Genomic DNA, 20363 nt, shown 5'->3' with positions numbered 1-20363 from the left:
AATGCCTTAATTTTCTTTTCTGTTTCAAAATAATTTTATAATCCATCTTCCTATGCCACAGCTACTCAAAAATTCCATGTATTTTATACCTTTGTACTTTGTATTTTCACTTAAAACTCACACAAAAAAATTAAAATGTCATCATACAAAGTATTTCCCTATATTTAAAAATGGCAGCATATAGGTCAAGAATTTGCACTCATTTATATATTAAATAATGGATACGCTCAATGTTTCGTCTTAAAGATGAGATGATATAGAGGCCAGTACTTTTGAATACTTTGAATCTTCTATGTCTAGTCTTTATTGTTTTTCAAATTTCAGTGTTTTTTTTTAAGATTTTATTTATTTACTTGAAAGAGAGAGAGATTATGAGCAGGAGGGAAGGGTAGAGGGAGAAGCAGGCTCCCTGCAGGGAGCCTGATGCAATGCTGGGCTCCATCAGAGGACCCTGGGATCATGACCCGAGCCGAGCTGAAGGCAGATGCTTAACTGACTGAGTCACCCCAGTATCCCGCCTTATATTCTTTTAAGTTCATCCATGTGTATGAATTCTTTATACTTCTTACTGGAGACTGCTCCCATTTTCCCCACTTCCAGCTCTCTCTGTGAATACCATAGCTTTACCAGGTTATGGCTGGTCATAAAACCTAGCAACTTTGTCCTCAGAAGTGGAGGAATTAAGAAGAGGTAGGATAACCCATGGCTTTGGTGGCTCAACGGGGAAGAATCAGCTCAGAACTCATGGCTCTGTGTCTCAGCTCATGACAAGCAGCAAAATGACTAGAAATTAAAGTAGAGAGCTTAGAAGTGAGAGGACTGTAGAAATTCTGAAATGAACCCTGCATATAACAACAGGTTACTTTAAATTATATATATACAAGGAAGAACTGAAATATTCTGGTAAAAAATGAGAGCCAATGGAGACTTGAGAACTGGCTACAGCTTTCAATAAATTCCTCAATGTATATACAGTTGAATTGACAGAATATAAGAGCCTTAGACGCATGATACTATGAGCTGTGTCTCTCCCATTTTCATATGTTGAAGCTCTAATCTCCATGTGATAGTATTTGGAGTTGGAAGCATTGAAAGATAATTAGGTTTAGAGATGAGGTCATCAGGGTGGAGCCTTCATAATGGAATTACCACCAATGCTCTCTTTCTCCACCTTGTGAGGATACATCAAGAATGTTTCCAGTCCCTAGAACCATGAGAAATAAATTTTTGCCATTTAAGCCATCCAGTTTGTGGTATTTGCTATAGCAGCCTGAGCTAAGACACATGAGATGTCTTATCAAAATCTTTCTAAACTACTGGTTCACCACTAAACACACAGACACAGGCCTCACCCTCTGGGGAGTAGTACTGAAAATAAAAGCATAAACATTAGAACAGCTAAGCAGAGATATCAATGATAGAATATTGTGAGGGAGATGAATTTTATAGTTTAGATCAAGGCAAAAAAACAACTACATTCAGAAAAATAAAATCCCAAGCTGTTGCAATATATTATTTAAAACAACTAATTGTTAATCAAAAATTATTAAAAATGCAAAAGAACCCCAAAATATAGCACTTATTGGATTTAGATGAAACACATATGTTATAGTAATAGCACAGAGAAATAAGTACGAAATAGAGATATGCGGGATTTATTGCTATAAGTCACCAGACTTAAGAGAGTATCAATCTAAAATAAACTATATGTAAATCAAAGATGCATATTGTAATCCTAAATCAACCCCCCCCAAAATACTCAGCTGTAGGTAAAAAGTCAACAGAGGAAATAATGCTATAATAAAAATATCTGACACAAAGAAAGCAGCAAAAAGAGTAAAAGAATAGGAATAAAAAAGATATGAGACATAGAAGAAATAAATTAAAAATGGCAAACCTTATTGCAAAAATTATAATTACCTTGAATGTATGTGTACTAAATACTCCAAATAAAAGGCTAAGATTGTCAGGTTGAATAAAAAGTTAAAGAAAAGCTCTAGGCCATTCAACAGAGAAGCAAATTAATTTCAGTCACAAATAGGTTGAAAGTAGAGGCAAAGAAAAGATATAGGATACACTCAGTAGCCATAAGAACTGGGATGGATGCATTAATATCAGACAATATAGAATTTAAGACAAAAAAAAATTCCACATAAAAATGGCAACTAGATAAAGAGCCACAAAATAATGTAGTAAATATTACAGAATTTTAAAATAAAATATCAATAAGAAGATGGGAAACTTAAACAACACTATTAACTAAGTTGACTCAATTGACCCATACTGTAAGCTTCAAATAACAATAGAAAGCACATTCTTTTCAAGTACCTCTAGAACATTCTCCAGGATAGACCATATGATAAGCCTTCATAAAAACTTTCAATAATTTTCTAAAGTTAAAATTAAACACAGTATGTTCTCTGCGTACAACTTGGAATTAAGTTAGAAATCAGTAACAAACAAATATGGAAATTTTAAAAAGTGAAAATTAAGCAGCGTACTTCTAAATATCCATGTGTTAAAGAAGAAACAGGAAAGGGAAATTTTTTTAAAAGCTTGGAAAAAAAGTTAAAATGCATTCGAAACACATGGAATACAGTTAAAGCAACATTCACAGGGGATCTTATAGCTTAACGCTTGTACTCAGAAAGAAAATATTAAAATTAAACTTAAGAAGCTAAAAAATTATTAATTAAACATGAAAAGCAGAAACTGGTAAGTAATATTGGTCAGACAGAAAAATCAGTGAAAACAAAAAGAAATAGAAAAGTTGGTAGATCCACAAATTGGTACACATTTAGTAAAAAAAAAGTGTAAAGACTGAAAAAGTAAATTAAAAAAATCAGAAATCACTGAGAGAGGAGATATCATATTGATTCTACAGGAATATAAAGAACCTTAAGGAAAAATTATAAACAGCTTTATGACAACGAATACAATAAATTATATGAAGTGGATGAATCTTAAAGGTAAAAAAAATGACTCAAGACAAAAGCAAGAGGTAAACAGACATTTAGAATCTAGCAGAATTAGGAAATAGTTAAAAGTCTTACTACAAAGTCAGAGTCCTGGCACTTAAGACTTCACTGACTTAAGGAAGAAATAATACCATTCATATGCATAATTTTTTCAGAAAATATAGAATAGAGAAAGCTTCCTAACTCCTTCTAATTTCTTTGGCAATATTACCCTGATATCAAAGCCTGATAAAATATTACAAGAAAACTCAAAAACAAATTACCTCATAAACATAGATGCAAGAAACCCTACACAAAATACTGGATAATACCATCTAGTTATATATATAGAAAAGATTACACATCACAAGTAAATATGATTTATCTCAGGAATGCAATTTGAGTTAGCATTCATAAATAAATGAATAAAATACATTTCATTAAAACACAAAGACAAAAAACATATGATAATCCTGATAGATGCAGAAAAAGTATTTTAGAAAACTTAACATCCATTCTTGATAAAAGCTGTCAGCAATAAGAAATAAAAGCAAACTTTCCCTTCTGGATAAAGGGGCTCAATTTAAAAAAATGAATAGCTAATATCTTAGGTAATCATAAAAGATGTAATGTTTGGAGATTGGAATAAGGCAGAGATATATATTTTCATTACTTTTATCATCATTGCGGTAAGAACCACAGTCTATGCAATAAAGACAAAAAAAATTAAACATAAACTGAAAAAGAGGAATTCAATCATTATTGGAAAATGACAAGACCTTCTTTGTGGATAATCCTAAGGGTTACACACACACACACACACACACACACACACACACACACACTACTACAACTACAAAGCAAATTTAGCAACATAAGTGAATATAGAAGCAATATACTGTAACAAATTGTAGTATTGTATAGAATAAACAATCTGAAAATGAAATTTTAAAAAACCCTGCATTCACAATAGTATAAAAAAAAGATAGATGTAGAAATATATTTTACAAAATAAGTGTAAGACCTAAATACTTATAACAACAAAATATTGTCAGGGAAAATAAAGAAGACTCAAATAAATACAGGCACATAGCAGAGATATTGCAGGTTTGGCTCCAGACCATGGCAATAAAGTGAATATTGCAATACTGTGAGTCAAATGAATCTTTTTGTTTCCTGCTGTATATAAAAGTTATGTTTACACTATCTGGTATCTATTTAGTGTGCATTAGCTTTGTATCTAAAAATTGTACACGCTTCAATTAAAAAAAATGCTTTATTGCTAAAAAATGCTAACCATCATCTGAGCTCTCTGCAAGCCACAGTCTTTTTCCTAGTGGAGGGTATCACTTCAATGTTGATGGCTGCTGACAGATCAGGGTGGTTGCTGAAGGCTGGGTGGTTGTAGCAATCTTAAAATAAGACAATAGTGAAGTTTGACCCTTAACTCACTCTTCCTTTCACAAACAATTTCTCTGTGCCAGTCAATGCTCTTTGATAGCATTTTAATTATAGAACTACTTTCAAAATTGGATTCAATCCTCTCAAACCCTGCTGCTGCTTAATCAACTAAGTTTATGTAGTATTCTAAATCCTTTGTTGTCCTTTCAACAATCTTCCCAGCATCTTCATCAGAAGTAGTTTCCATTTCAAGAAACCACTTTCTCTGCTCATCCATAGGAAGCAACTCCTCATCCACTCAAGTTTTATCACGAGATTGCAGCAATTCAGGCTCCACCTCTAATTCTAGTTCACTTTCTGTTCCTAACACACCTGCAGTTACTTCCTCCCCTGAAGTCCTGAACCCATGAAGGTCATTCATGAGGGCTGGAGTCAACTTCTTCCAATCTCCTGTTAAGGACAACATTTTGACCTTTTCCCATGAATCACCTGTGCTCTTAATGGCACCTAGAATGATGAATCCTTCCGAGAGGTCTTTAATTTACTTTGCCCAGATCCATCGGAGGAATCATTATAGCAGCTATAGCCTTACAAGATGTATTTCTTAAATAATAAGACTTGGAGGTCAAAATGAGTCCTCAATCCATGGATGTGTTAGCAAGCATGAAAACAACATTAATCTCATTGTACATCTCCACTATGGAGCCCCTCGTTGGGCTCCGCACTTAGTGGGGAGTCTGCTTGAGGATTCTCTCCCTTTCCCTCAACCCTTCCCCAACCCACTTCTCTCTAATAAATAAATCTTAAAAAAAAAAAAAAAAAAGGTGGACATTGTTCAACAAATGGGTAAATGAATTGGTACTTCATGAAAGAAAATACGTGGATGGCAAAGAAGCACGTGAAAAGATCCGTACTCTCATTCATTTCTAGGGTAATACAAATGGAACCACAATGAGATAACAGTACACTTAGCCTAGAATAGGTAGCATAAAACAAATAAACAATATGGAGTATTGGTTAGGATCTGGAACAAGTGGAATCATCGTATGTGTCTGATAGGAATTTTAAAATAGTACAGCCATTTTGTAAAACACTTGGAATATTTTAGTGACTTAAACATACACTTCATACACTGCCAAATATTCACTTCTGGATAGTTACCCTATAAAAATGAATTCATATCTCCACAAAAACCTTATACACAAATGTTAATAGAAGCAGTATCCATAATAGCTTCAAACTGGAAATTATTCAAATATTCATTCAGTGCCAAACATAAACAAAAAAATATGACACATTCTTGCAATACAATACTACTGAACATAAAGAAGAAACAAACTATTGATACATATACTAACATGACTTAGAAAAATTTATGGTAATTTAAAGAAGGAAGAGACAAATGTCTCCTTATTTTAGAATGTCATGTATATTAAATTTCTAGAAAAAGAAACACTACAGCAACAAAAAAAATCAGTGCTTACTGTAGCTGGTGATGGGAGTGAAGATTGACTGTAAAGGTTATTGGGAGGACACTTTTTGGGGGTGACTTAATTATTTTAAAACTGGATTGCAATTATAGCTGTACAACCTTATGAATTTACTGAAACTCACTGGATTTTAGTGAACTTAAGATTGGTGATGTTTTTACTTGAACGTAAATCATACTTCAATTACCCTGAAAAAAAAATTAAAGGGATATGGAACAATTGCTGTTAGGTTTTTTACATACACTATTTGGAATAATCATTTGATTTTACCATTCACCTAAGAAGATATAAAACTAATAAAAATGATGGTATTTGGATGAGCTAATTTAGATTCTCTCTTACCTCACATGCACACTTATGTTGACAGGAAAGATCAGCTCAATTAAGTAAAAGTGCTTTACATACAAAATAGATCCAGAAGCTTAGTCATTACTGTTTCCAAGTTACATTTCTTTCTGTTTCTTTTTTTCCATTACAGCTGCAATTCAAACTAAAAATAGAGATTAAGCTGAATTCTATTCTCTAACGCCTTCTTTGGTTATTGCATCTGCCTCCAGTAAAAATTAATCTGAATCATACACCAAGAACAAACATTTTGGAGTGCCTGAAAGAAAAATAAAGATATTTTCCTAGAATCTATATCTTTTTTTTTTAATTAAGATTTAAAACATTCTTTGTAGGAACCAAATTAACCCAAAACTGAACCTTCCAAAACGGAAGTTATTTTTAATAGGAAAAAGAATGAGTACTAAATAAAAATTCTCATTATCAAAGATTGCTTCTTTATACTAAGTCTAAAAAGAAATTTTAAGGTGTATGTTCATGTAATACGATTATACAACTTTCTGATCCGTTTTCTCGATAAAAAAGTGAATGTGTTTAAATCCAGCTTAACAGAATCTTGCTTGCCAAAGTTAGATCATTTGTGTTTCAACACTGCAACCCTATTGTGCCATATGCAGTTGTGTTCTAAATTCCTATACTCCCATTTACTAAAAGAAAGGATGATTTACCTTAATATGTGAATTATTATTTTTCCAGTGTCTATATTCAGCAAATAATAGAATAGTCACAAAAACTCCATCTATAATAACAACATATTTATTCAATAGTTATAGGCTAAGCCCCATATACAGTATTACATTTAATTCTCAAATACTCACATAAATTCTTTGAGGTGATAGGAATGCCCCAGTGAGTTCTCTTAGTGGAGTGAAGGGATAATCTTAAGATCATAAGTAGTGAAAGATAAATGAAGATGATTTTCTCTTGGCAAATAATTAATAAAGGAAATAAATCAGCTCTGTATTTCTCCATATTTATAGCAATTGATTCTGATATTTGTACTCCAAATCAAGCACCAAATTATGTATGGCAGGAGTACAAAGAAGAAAACAAAAAGAACCCTTCAAATATGCACCGGACAAAAATAACGGGTAGCACCTCTGACAACTTGCAATTCATCTGAGGGATAGGGACCCTGTCACATACCCAGAAAACAAAGTGGCTGGTTGGGACATTGTGCATCTTGACAGCATGCAGTGCACCCAGCACTAATCCCTGCCAAGAATCATCACTATTGTTTTCCACACTCCCACAACCCCATGCAATTTTCAGAGGCAGAGCTCTTCTAAACAGAAACTAACATTCACTGCAAGAGACAAAAGATGCTTATTTTGGCTAAGGAAATACACTACAGTTACAGATGATCTTCATTTTAGATCTTCAAAAAGAAACACTAACAGAAAATCAAAGACCATCCATATTTAAGATAATCCCCCACCATAAAATGATTAAATGCCGAAGAACTAATAGAAGACATTGAAGACCATTTAAAACAATATAGAAGGCATATTTACATAGATCACATTCCCCCCAAAATGCTGTTACACAAGAAGGAAATAATAACAAGTGCTGGAAATTAAATATATAATTGCCAAAATTTAGGGGGAAAAAAAAAGATGGCCACACAATAAGTTCCACACATGGAACTCATGCCTCTAAGATTAGTGAGCACAAGGATCTAGCTGAGGAATTCTCCAGAAATCAGTACATATAAACAAAGACATAGGATTCATTAAGAACTTTTTTAGGAGCTTGAAGACAGATTTATGAGCTCCTTAACCTACCAGCAATTCTATACAGACAACAGAAGGAAGGAGAAAAAAGCATTTGAAAATAAGTGATAAATGAAATTCACTACAAATCAAGACAATTTATGCAAGATTGAAGACTTTATCTCAGCTACAAACAATTCAAAGTGTGTGATGTTCACAGATACACACACACACTTTCATATGTTAAAATTCTCTAAGGGCATTCTTCCTGATCTGCAACTGAGGCTCTCTGTGCTCTATTGTAGAACCCTCATTTTTCACTCTCTAAAGAGTTGCTCCCACGTCTCTACTACCTCAGCAGGTGTCATGGTGTTGGAAAGTTTGAAACATCAAGATATTTAAATCTAGAAAACTGGCTAGGTGGGTGGTTAATCTCGGCTGACTGATAATTAGGTGCCTCTTATAAATTTGTTTACTGTTCATTGAGAGCAACTGAGGAAAAACTGGTCTTAATGCTAAAATAGAACATAATTTTTATGCTCAAAATACTGGATATTTAGCATGCATTTGCCATTTAAGTTTTATGAACTATATAATTTTCTTAAGGAGTATATTAGGATATTATTTCATTTTTTAATTAAAAAGAGCCATTTTTCATTCACACCAAAATGTATGAGACTTCTAATTGCTTCCTTGCCAAAACTTTGTTTTGTCTGTTTGTTAAATTTGTCTTGTTTTAAAATTTAGCCATTCTAGAAGTAGGTATTAGTCATATTTAATTACGATATTAATTTACAATTTTAAAATGATTAATGATGTTGGGCATCTTTTCATGTGCTTATACGCGATCTGTGTATTTTTGGTCACTTAACTATGTGCAACTATTGCCTATTTTTATTCAGTTGTTTGCTATTTATTGAGTTTTGAGGGTTCTCTATGTATTCTGGATACAAATCCTTTATCAGAAATATGACTTTAGGGGCACCTGGGTGGCTCAGTTGGTTAAGCGTCTGACTCTTGATCTCAGCTCCGGTCTTGACCTCAGGGTGGTGAGTTCAAGCCCCATGCTGGGATCCATGGGGGGGGGGGGTCGCGTGTGTGTGTGTGTGTGTGTGTGTATGATTTTAAAATATTTCTCCCAACTTTTGATTTTGCTTTTGTTTCTCTTAATAATGTCTTTTGAAGAGCAGTAAGTTCTTAATTTTGATGAAGGATGATTTATAATTTTTGGTGGATCATACTTTTGGTGCTGTATCTAAAAAAATCTTTGCTTAACCAAGATCATAATTTTTTTCTCCTGTTTTCTTCTAGAAGTTTTAAGATTTTAGATATTACATTTGTTATCCAATCCATTTATTAAAGTTTTCATGGAAAAAAATAAAGTTTTCATGGGATACAATGTAAAACATCAATATTTCGATAAAAATGTAACCTTTTCCCAGTAAATAACATTAGTCCATATATGGTCAATTGTAAAATTTTAGCTGGCAGTGATGGTCAGTTGTAGATTTCAAGTGATTGACGACTGTACTGAGGCAGAGTACAGCCACACTTTGCAGCTTGCACTGGTGCATGGCAAGGTATTCTTTAGAGATAAGTAGTCAATAACTAAGACTACTTCTTATTTTTATTCTGTCTATCACTGAGGGAAGGGTCAATCATTTAACAGTTCTTTTTTTAATAGTCTCTACATCCAACTTGGGGGGGGGGGGCTTGAACTCACGATCCCTGAGATCAAGAGTCGTATACTCTACTGACTAAGCCAGCCAGGCACCCCTTAGCCGTTCTTTTTTTAGTGTAAAACCTATGTATTGAATCTAAAATGCGAGTGATGAGAAAAAAATTAAGATTAATGATTGTGAGAGGTATACATAGTACTATAGCAATAAATGTGGCATTTAAGGATTTTTCCCCCCATATTGCAACAATAATACATTCTCAAATAGATTTAATAGTAGTAATTTGAAGATAATTTACTGAGAAGAATAGAGACAGTCCTTAGCAAACAATACTACTACCCCTGCAATTTGTTTTGTCAGTTGGATTAGTTTATTTTTTTATACGATGAACAAATCTTTGTTTAAATTTAACTTTGCTAAATTAACTTAAATTACAAATGTAATCAACATCCTTGAATTACAATAGAATAACCATAATTATTGTTTTTGTATCAACACTTAATCATGCAATAACTGAAAGCTAGTGAGGAAAAGTGTTTCAATGGTTTTCTTATTCAGATCTGCAAGTTTAAGTCAGAGATAAAATATCTAAATGAAAACTTCCCTGATTCTTTATAACTTATAGGATTTATTTCCTAATCAACCATGTGCAACATGGAAGAAAAAAAATAATTGTGTGCCATTTGCCAGTTAGAAGTCTGGACATTTTTTAATATTGGAAGCATATGCCTAACAAGGGGAGATAAAACATATAATAGGCTGCATTTGTCTGATATTTTTGATGATTTTTTTCCTCTGAAATAACTTTTTTCAGGTTTTTATGTATTTGATATGTTTGCTATGTTTCTATTTAAAACTCTGATTAAATAAAACTAATCTGTTTTTTAAATAAACATGAACTACTGTATAACTTAGATAAGGTTTATGACTTACTGTCTTAATCTTTTATAGTATTTTTTTCTTTTTCGTCTGAAATTAAATACTTCACACTCTCATTTCTCACCTTTCTGGGGTTTTTTGTTATTATTGTACTATAGTACACACACACACATGCACCTCTTCTTTTCCACTTTGCTTCACAACCAATTGTAAAACTACGTCAACACACGAAATCGAAAATATCTCCCCCTCCCGCAGGCTAGCAATTTTACTTAATTATGTACATTTGAGCTTCTTTATATTAAACCCATGATTTAGGCACATTTACCCACCCAGTCACTGATGACACCAGATTGCCTCTCCATTGGGGCAGATTGCTTTAAAACTTCTGGCAAATTTGTCTTTACACCATATGGAAGGGGCTGGGATCAACTTGGGCAGAGGTTTGCTGTTGTTGTTGTTGTTGTTGTTTGTTTTTTTATTTTTCCTTCTAAACTTACCATTAGAATAGGTGTCTCCTCCTCCTTCAGGAGGACTAAAAGAGGGAAAGGAGGAATGCCAGAACTGGATACACTAATGGGCTAACTTGACTTAGAAGTCAACATCAAATGTGGGGAAAAATCCTCTTAGATTTCCCACCTAAACAATGGGAAATACAACCCCAAGCAGAAAATATTTGACATTTGGACATTATTCAGAAGATTGTTGAACCACAATCAATAAGTGGAGGCTAATAACAGGACTCCTGCCATTCAGACAAATGTTTCAAGGGTTAGGTGTAAGCACATGTAGAGGTTTTCATTAGTCATCAAGAAAATGCAGATTAAAGAGCCAGGGCTAGGATGTGGTGAGGCATTCCTCCAGAACAAAATTTAAGGGAGTTATAAAAACATAGTGATCAAGATAAATGACATTTTAATGCAGCTTAAAAAAATCAAAATCAATGCAAAAATTCATGATGAATAATTTATATCAAAACTTTAAGTTAAGATAAGATCTGTTGGCTGGGCCACAATGAGATATGCAGTAAAATGTATAAAACTTAAATACTGGCAATACCAAGTGCTGTCAAGAATGTGAAGCAACTAGAACTTTCTTACGTTGCTGGTGGGAATCTTAAAATTTACAATCATTTTAGAAAACCTTCTAACAGTTTCTTATAAGGTTAAACCTACACTTATCCTATAACCCAGGAATCTCAGATTCGCCCTGGTACATCCTAAGAGAAACATATTTCTACAAAAAGATTCATACAAGATGCTCATAGCAGTTTCATTCGTAAGCCAAAGACTGCAAACAACTTGAATGTTTCTCAGCAAAAGAAAGGATAACGGATCACGTCATATTCATAACATACAGTTTTCACAGAAATACCATGGAGAAAAGAAGTAACAAAAGATTAGATATTATATGATTCTATTTACATAAAACTCAAGAGGAAAAATTAACCTATAGTGAAGGAAATTAAACAAACACAGAAATACAAACATATGCCTCTGGAAAGTGGCTGACAGAAATTGTTAGGCATGATGAAAAATTATTTTTTTCTTGATTTGGGTGTGTGCATTTGACAAAAGCATTTAACTCCATGGTTAAGGTTAGTTAACTGTATTACGTGTAAAATGTATTTCAAATTCAAAAGGAGGTGGGAGGAAGGAAGACCAGAGCAGCATTTCTAACCTTTTTTAAAATTATCAGTTCTATATAGGTAGCATTTTTAGACATTTTTTCCTGATTGCCCCAGTTAAATTTTAATGCCACAAATGTATCTATTTATATGTTTTCCATGTATCTGTGCTTTATACATAAGAACAGGTAGATTATTAAATTTCCTCACCAATAACTCATTTTTACTTGCTTAGAGACAATATTGCCCCCATTGAGAATGTAGCCTAGAATTAAGTGCGTTTCACAGGTTATCCGAACTATCAAGGTGATCATTAAAAATTAATCATAACTTCCCTATTCCAAGCACCCAAATGAAAAATTGGCCCAATAATAAAGTATTTAGTGAGGAGTAAAATAACTTCCTTGAAAAGTTGAGGGAAGAAAACTGTGCATTTATTTAAAGTATCATTTAAAATTTTAGAACAATATTAAATATAAAAAATGCATAAACTTTTTGTAGACAAAAAAGATAATTGATTTTATTCATCAAAGCCATCTGTTTTAAACATTTTGATTTCTTTTAACTGACAGTTTATTCTACATTAGAAATGATATCTCAAGCAAAGGGAAGATCATAATCTTGACAGAAAATTTTTTCTTTAATTTGCTTCAACAGGTTTCATTGTACCCTTAATGCTTTTTCTCTTTTCTCCACTGGAAATCTTGCTTGAAAAAAGTAATTCTAAATGAAAAAAAGTTCTTCCTACTTACACACTGCTTAGAGCTGGATATACTCCAGCAATATAAATGAAGTTTTTCTTTTACCACTTGTTTACAATAAATAGCTTCAGCAACTCAGTGATCATCAGTTATAACTGAATATTTATTCCACATTTTTCTTTTATTATTTGAATTTTACGTGACTGGCAAAGCTATATTTTACAGTTGTAAGCTACATTATGCTGGCTTACCAGGCAAATGAGTGTTTGATGGGGTGTGCTAATGCGATCTAAAAATAAAATCCCATCTGTTCACCTTTCAAACTACACTGCATCAGTACCCTGTATAGTGCATACAACATAATTTAATGAAACAAAAATAAAAATTTATTTATTTTTATCTATATCTAACAGTAAAAGCAGGCTACTTTTAAGAGGGGACAACTCCTGTATGATTCCCTGGAATGCAATTAATTTGTGTATTTGTCAAGATAAACTGAACATAAATAAAAGTAAACAGTTACAGGGACTGGTTTAGGTCCAAGAAAAATAAAATCCTTAAAAATGTATCCTATAAAATTTTGATCATTTCTGCAAAGTGTTTGAATAACATAATGCATTTCAAAGTAAGTATATGCCCATATATTTTTCACATATAGAAAAATTTATCAACTGGAATATATATATCCATTGCTTATGAATTACATATCCTGCCCTATGAATTATTATGCTACCTGGCAAAGTAAACCCTATGGCTTCATTTTTTTACTTTTACAATCAGTCTTCATATCACAACTGTTCCTAAATTTTCTATGCCACGAATATTTCTGTTTTGCTTTACTGAGTAAACCAGCCTGATGATAAAAAAATGGTCTTGCAATCCCATGTTTTTTAATGTAATCCAACAATGCACTTTGTTAAAAGCATTCTAAAATCAATATTCAATATTTAATATTTGCTGGATATTTTATTATTCCATGATCAGGAGACAAATTTAAACTCAGATAGTCATAGCTCTTTCACCTATTTATCATAATCTGTTCTGACAGCTTTTATTAAATACAGAGATCACAAAGATTTAATTATTTAAAAATGAGAGTGAGAGAGAGAGAGAGAGCACACATACGCACAGGGTGAGGGGGGCGGGGCAGAAGGAGAAGGAAAGAGAAACTATACCTGAGAGAGAAACTTTAGCCTACTCCACACTAAGCCTGCTGCAAGAGGCTGAGCTCCACCCCAGGATCCTGAGATCTGAGCTGAAACCAAGAGTCTGGCGCTTAACCCTCTGTGACACCCAGGTGCTCCCCAAGACCACAACTATTACTTGAAGTGTTCCATTTTGAGATATAACACTATTCAGTGTGTGTGTAGGATAGTAATTTCTGCTTTATACCTAATATTCTACTTGACAGATATATATATCTATATATAGACATACATACATATATATATATATATATATATATATATATATATATATATGTATAGTCTCTTGAGGCAGAATTATTTTCTTTTGCTGTGATGACTGTATTCCTTTTTTTAACAGAATAGATATAATATTTTCTAGATTCTTTCCCTTAGGTGTGCCTACTCATTCATACACAGGTACTTTAATCAAAACCAAAATAATTTGAGGTGAAAATGTACAAAATATTGTTGGAAATACCTACTCTCTAGTAATAGAAAGAATCGGAAGCATCTACTCTTAGCCTCTGTTCCTGTATGATTCCTTTTTCCTCACAACACATCGTTTGACTATGTAATTTTATTTTTATTTTCTTAACTAACCCATTTGTTGGGTGGCTCAGTTTGACAATTTGGTTTGACAAGTACCCATATAATTTATTATGCAAACAATGAAGGAAATGGAGCAGACATTAACTGAAAATGAGGTATACATCAGGACTGCCTCAGAAAAACTTGGATGAATGGTCAATTCAAACTATGATCGCATTAGGACAGGATTTCTGGTGTCTGTCCTTTATCCCCATACAGGGATGGCATCTGTACACTGGTACTTCTCTTAACCCAAGGAAGGACTGAATAATACACCTTTAATTTTATGAGGCCATCAGGAAAGATGGATAGGATGTCTCTCAAATTATCACTTATTTACCACTTTTCTACTCTGCCTTAGAACTTCTGGTCCATTTCCCCTCTAAATAGGTCATGTCTTCAGTGTTGATTTAGACTCTTCTGCAAGCTCTCAGCTATGCTCAAAACTCTAGAACTTATCTCTTCATCTCTGGAAATTTTAAGGAACCAGTAGATGAATCCCTATATATGCTATACTTAAAAGATTCTCAACGTGTAGTGCAAAAGATTTTTTTCCGAAGCAAATTTTATAATTTTATATTAAAGAAAAAATATTTATATAACAAAGGAGGTATAATTAATGAAAAATCATTTATTTCAAAAGAGTACCATGGAATTTAGATATTTTTAAGTTTTTAAGTAAAATATAATCAAGTCGTAAACAAACCAAGATGGAATTGATTGAGCATCTGAATGGACAATCTCTTTGAGGGCAATTCTTGGCAAAAGCTGGTAAGCATTTAGCAAGAATTCCTACTCTTGTGGTAACAGCAGCAATTTTTTAAGGCAATAAGTTTTGAAATTAAAGCCATAAAACTAAATAATTTTGAGTCTAATGCTTTATGAAACAGAATACAAACAACCAAGCCTTTATAATCAAAGAAGAGTGGGGATTTAGGCAAATTTTTCTGACTGGAGAGACTATATTATTACGTAATTATAGCACTCAGGAAAATATAGTCAAATGAACAATAATATCTTAGTGGATAATCTAAATATTTTCTTGATATTAAAACTAAATTGAGAAGATGTGCATGTGAATTAAAAAAATTCTTTTAAAAGGATCATAACTTATAAAAAAATTCAGCATTCAATTTACAAGTTAGCATGTTTTTAGGAACACAGCACAGCACTTAAACTTTTTTTAAAGGATGTATATTACCTTTTCACTTAGAGTGGAATATACTACATATTTACAGCCTGTGTATAAGACTTTTATTTTTCTTAATTATTTATTTCTGTGAACTCTATACCCAACATGGGGCTTGTAATCAAGACCCCAAGATCAAGAGTCACATACTCTCTAGACTGAGTTGGTCAGTTGCCCCAAGACTTTTAAACATAAGAATCATTTATTTTTCATTCCTTGTTTGCTCTACAGGTAGCCAGATATATCAGGGCCACAAAGCTATTTAATAAGTGGTGCTTAATGATGGTCTAAATGCCACAGCCAGTGCCATCTTGTGACGGTATCTTTCAAGTAAGAGAGTTAACTAACCTGTATTTTTTTTCTGTTTACTAAAAATTCAGGTTTGTTGGTTTTTTTTTCTGAAAGTAGTAGAATTTCAGTGATGATTGAGGTTATTTGAGATGTTGCTCTTTGAAGTGAATCTACCTCTTTATCACTACGCTATTAGGCTCGGCCTTTCTTCTGTCTTACTGGGTGCATCTTATTTTATTTGGTAAACCTATATCTTCTTTCAAATTTCTGCACCCTTTTTCTTCAATCCATCAAGTGTCTACTACCCTGGACAACCCAGACAATTTATGGTAATTTGAGAACTGTTACTTTGTATCATCTTCTTCTTTCACTATTTTGACAAGAACAATTAGAATCGGTGGCCAGATTATTCTACTAAAGAGTTGTTTATGAGCACTTTCTTTTTTTACAAGTTTCATTGTATAGGACAGAATAGTCTGATTAAAATGATTACTTGTATCAGCTACAGATTTCAATCAGCACAATAGATAAAATCGCGTTGTTGGAAATAATTCATTAGCTAAACAAGATCTGACAGTAACAACTGGACAGTCCTTTTACCACACAGGGGCTATTTCCCATTAAACAACACATTAAGAGGAAAAGCTTTCACTGAAAAATGTATATGAATGGAAAGATTCTGCTGTGTTAAGACATAATTTAACAAACCAATACATGCATATATACATTCTCATCTCATCTAATTAAACAGAATTTGTTATGCCACTAAAGTTTTTATGTTTTGTTTGCTTCTTCCTGAAAACCCTAAATTGCCACTTCCTATCTTAATGAATGTAGTGAGTAGTAAAAATCAAAGTCTAATGATACATGCTTATTTTTCAGTTGGATAACCGGCTTTCGATGTTATGGCTTCCTAACCAACATAAAATGATGGATTACTTCAGTAGAATTGAAGTAATGCTGTGTTATTCCTGGATGTGGATTCTAGCAAACGTGCTAGTATCAAAATCCAGGAAATTAGACATTTTGTATATTCAAATTGAAGGGAAATGACCTTTTATACTGTCAAGCACCTACCAGCATTTTAGTAAAACTATGCTTTGGGACATTGTTTAGCAAAACATTTAGTTTATTAGTGAATATCACAGATTATTGCATATTATTTTAACAGCCCTGAATATTTAGTCCAAATGTGTGCATGTTGCATGTTTGATGTGACTATAACCATATAAAGACAACTGAACATATATGCATGTTTTTGCATGTGTGCATGAATATGCATGGATTTGCTAAAGTTGCATTTTATGACCCTGGTACAGAATACACTATGAGATAAAAGGATCCATCTTTGATCCTATTAAGAATCCATCTAATAATACATATTCTGTACTTAGTGCATGATAGTAAATATGATTTTTAGATTGAGAAGTAGAGATGTGAACTATCTGAACTCTTTACTCAATTTTTAGAACACACTCTATGACAGTTGATGAGTCATTAAACTACTACATGCCTTACTTTATATGTATAGTAAAGGTACAAAAAAATGATTTCCCTAGTTTTGAGTTTTTATGATTTTCTATAGCAAAAAGAAATTCTTCAATTTCTCCACTGTAATTGAATTTCTTCTAGGGTTGAATTAGAAAATGATCCTCTGTGGTCATCAGAATAGAAACTAAAATTAGAAATTTCCATGAGGGAACATTGAAAAAGATGGTTCAACAAAACAAAACAAAACAAAACAAAACACCAAAGTTCAACTACCAGCATTATCATCTCCTTTTTTGAGCAAAAATTTCACTGAACATTTCTAACTTTAAGGTAATGCAATATGTTGGCAGAGTGAAAAGCATTAAAAAAAAAAAAAAGTCCAGCGTCTGTCAATGTTTAAATGTAAATTAAGTTGATACTCTGAATTGTACTTGAGTCTACTCTTTAAACAGTAGGGGCAATGATAACATTTACTTGAGTGTGTATCATGTGACAATTATTGTGCTAGGCATTGTAGCAAGGTCAGTTGACTTAATCCTCAGAACAAATCTATGAAACTGATTGTATTATAGTAATCTGGAGACAGACTTCAACTCTAAAAAAGTGGTACTTCTTATACAAAAAAAATTTTAATCTCATAAATCATACATCTAGAAAGTCTCTATCAATTTCTCTGCCTGTAGGCTTGACTCTACATAAAACATCCTGGAAAAATTATAATGTATCACCTTTCTAAAAACCTTAAGGGAAAGCAATTAACTTTTCCTCCCTCAAGCAAGTTTTACTATCAGCAAATTATTTTTTCTATCTTGTCTTGGTCCTTTTTTATCCTATTCTAATACTATTATAAATTCCATGGAAATTATAAAATACCCATTAACATATTTCAGTTGCTAAATTTCCCACATATGAAGACAATTTCTAAACACTGATGCAGAGTGTTAATTGTGATAATTTGGCAACACTGCCTTAATTTAAGCTAGTGGCAAAAATACCCACTAATGAGTGTTAGGTCAGAGAACGTAAAATCGTGGTGAAGAGTTATAAATACTTTTAACTGGTTGTTGTAATGAAAATGGAGAAGGTAATAATCATGACATATGGTTTGGCTAACAAATGACCTGAAGAGAAGGCAGAGGTGGGAGGCTAAGGGAGAGGCCTAGGTCCAGATGACAGTGTGCAGACTGGCAATATGAAATCCACCGTGAAGGGTGTCCCTCAAGGCAACAGTCCAATCTCCTTACTTGTCTCTCCCCATCACTGTCTCAGATTTGTTGTTTTTTGGATTTTTATTTTTATTTTTTGGTTTTATCTATTTGACTATTTTTAGGAAGCCTCGATTGTTCCATCCTATCCCTCTCCTTCCTTGTCTTACAATTTCTTTCTTTTTTTTTTTTTAAAGATTTTTTATTTATTTATTTGACAGAGATAGAGACAGCCAGCAACAGAGGGAACACAAGCAGGGGGAGTGGGAGAGGAAGAAGTAGGCTCATAGCGGAGGAGCCTGATGTGGGGCTCGATCCCATAACGCCAGGATCACGCCCTGAGCCGAAGGCAGACGCTTAACCGCTGTGCCACCCAGGCGCCCCTTGTCTTACAATTTCTGAAAAGAAACTAGTTTCTAAAGCTACGCATGAACAGGAAGAGAAATATTTATTTATTTATTTATTTAATATTTATTTAAAAATTTCCCTTATATGTTTTACCTAAAGTCAAGATTAAGTAATATTATATAAATACACACATTTATATCAGTTAACATTTTACTGATGCATTTTACAATAAATACCTTATTGATAATTGAGCCGTAGTTTTCTAATATAAAAGTAAGAGCAAAATGATAAAAATAAAAACTAAAAATTAAGAGAATACTTACAAGTGATCCTTGCGCTAAAGTGAGAAAAGAACCCTGCAATTTTAAAGTATAAAGGAATTAACACAAAAGAGAGACTATTCAATGTCAAAACCAAATGCTATAACAATAAAATTGTATCTGGGTAATATTTTACAGAGTTGCTTTTATTTATTTATTTTTTTTAAAGATTTTATTTATTTATTCGACAGAGACAGCCAGCGAGAGATGGAACACAAGCAGGAGGAGTGGGAGAAGAAGAAGCAGGCTCATAGCAGAGGAGCCTGATGTGGGGCTCGATCCCAGAACGCCGGGATCACGCCCTGAGCCGAAGGCAGACGCTTAACCGCTGTGCCACCTAGGCGCCCCTACAGAGTTGCTTTTAATATCTACAACAGGAAGAATGAAAATGATTGACCTAAGTATAAAACTTAACTTGGAAGAACAATAAAATAAGTCAAAAGAAAATGGGAGGATGGAATTATTAAAACTGAAATTAACGAAACAGAAGGAAAAAAAACAGGGGCGTCTTTGTAGAATTTAGCAAATACTCACTAGTAAAAACCAGAGAACCTTCACTGACTTCTAATGGAGCAGAGGTCTTAATGCCACTTCTTATTTTGGGAGACCAAGAGTTTCTTAGGGATTGTTGTTGTGTGTTAGAAGGCCTGCTTTTCTTTTCTTTTCTTTTTTTTAACCTCTTTTATTTTTTATTTTTTAAATATTTTTTATTATATTATATTAGTCACCACACAGTACATACCTAGTTTTTGATGTAAAATTCCATGATTCATTACTTGCGTATAACACCCAGTGCACCATGCAATAGAAGGCCTGCTTTTCTTATTTTCATTGGCTTGACATTGCTTTTTCAAAAGGTTCTCTTCAGAGCATAGCCTTTTCAAAGGTATTAATCCTATCCCACACGAGAACAGAATGCTACATGATTTTGTTTCTCTGTTAACATAGGTACT

This window comes from Ursus arctos, unplaced genomic scaffold, assembly GCF_023065955.2.
Source record: "Ursus arctos isolate Adak ecotype North America unplaced genomic scaffold, UrsArc2.0 scaffold_1, whole genome shotgun sequence".
Lineage (NCBI taxonomy): Eukaryota > Metazoa > Chordata > Mammalia > Carnivora > Ursidae > Ursus > Ursus arctos.
The sequence above is the reverse complement of the archived record's forward strand: the minus strand, read 5'-3'. Positions refer to the sequence as shown.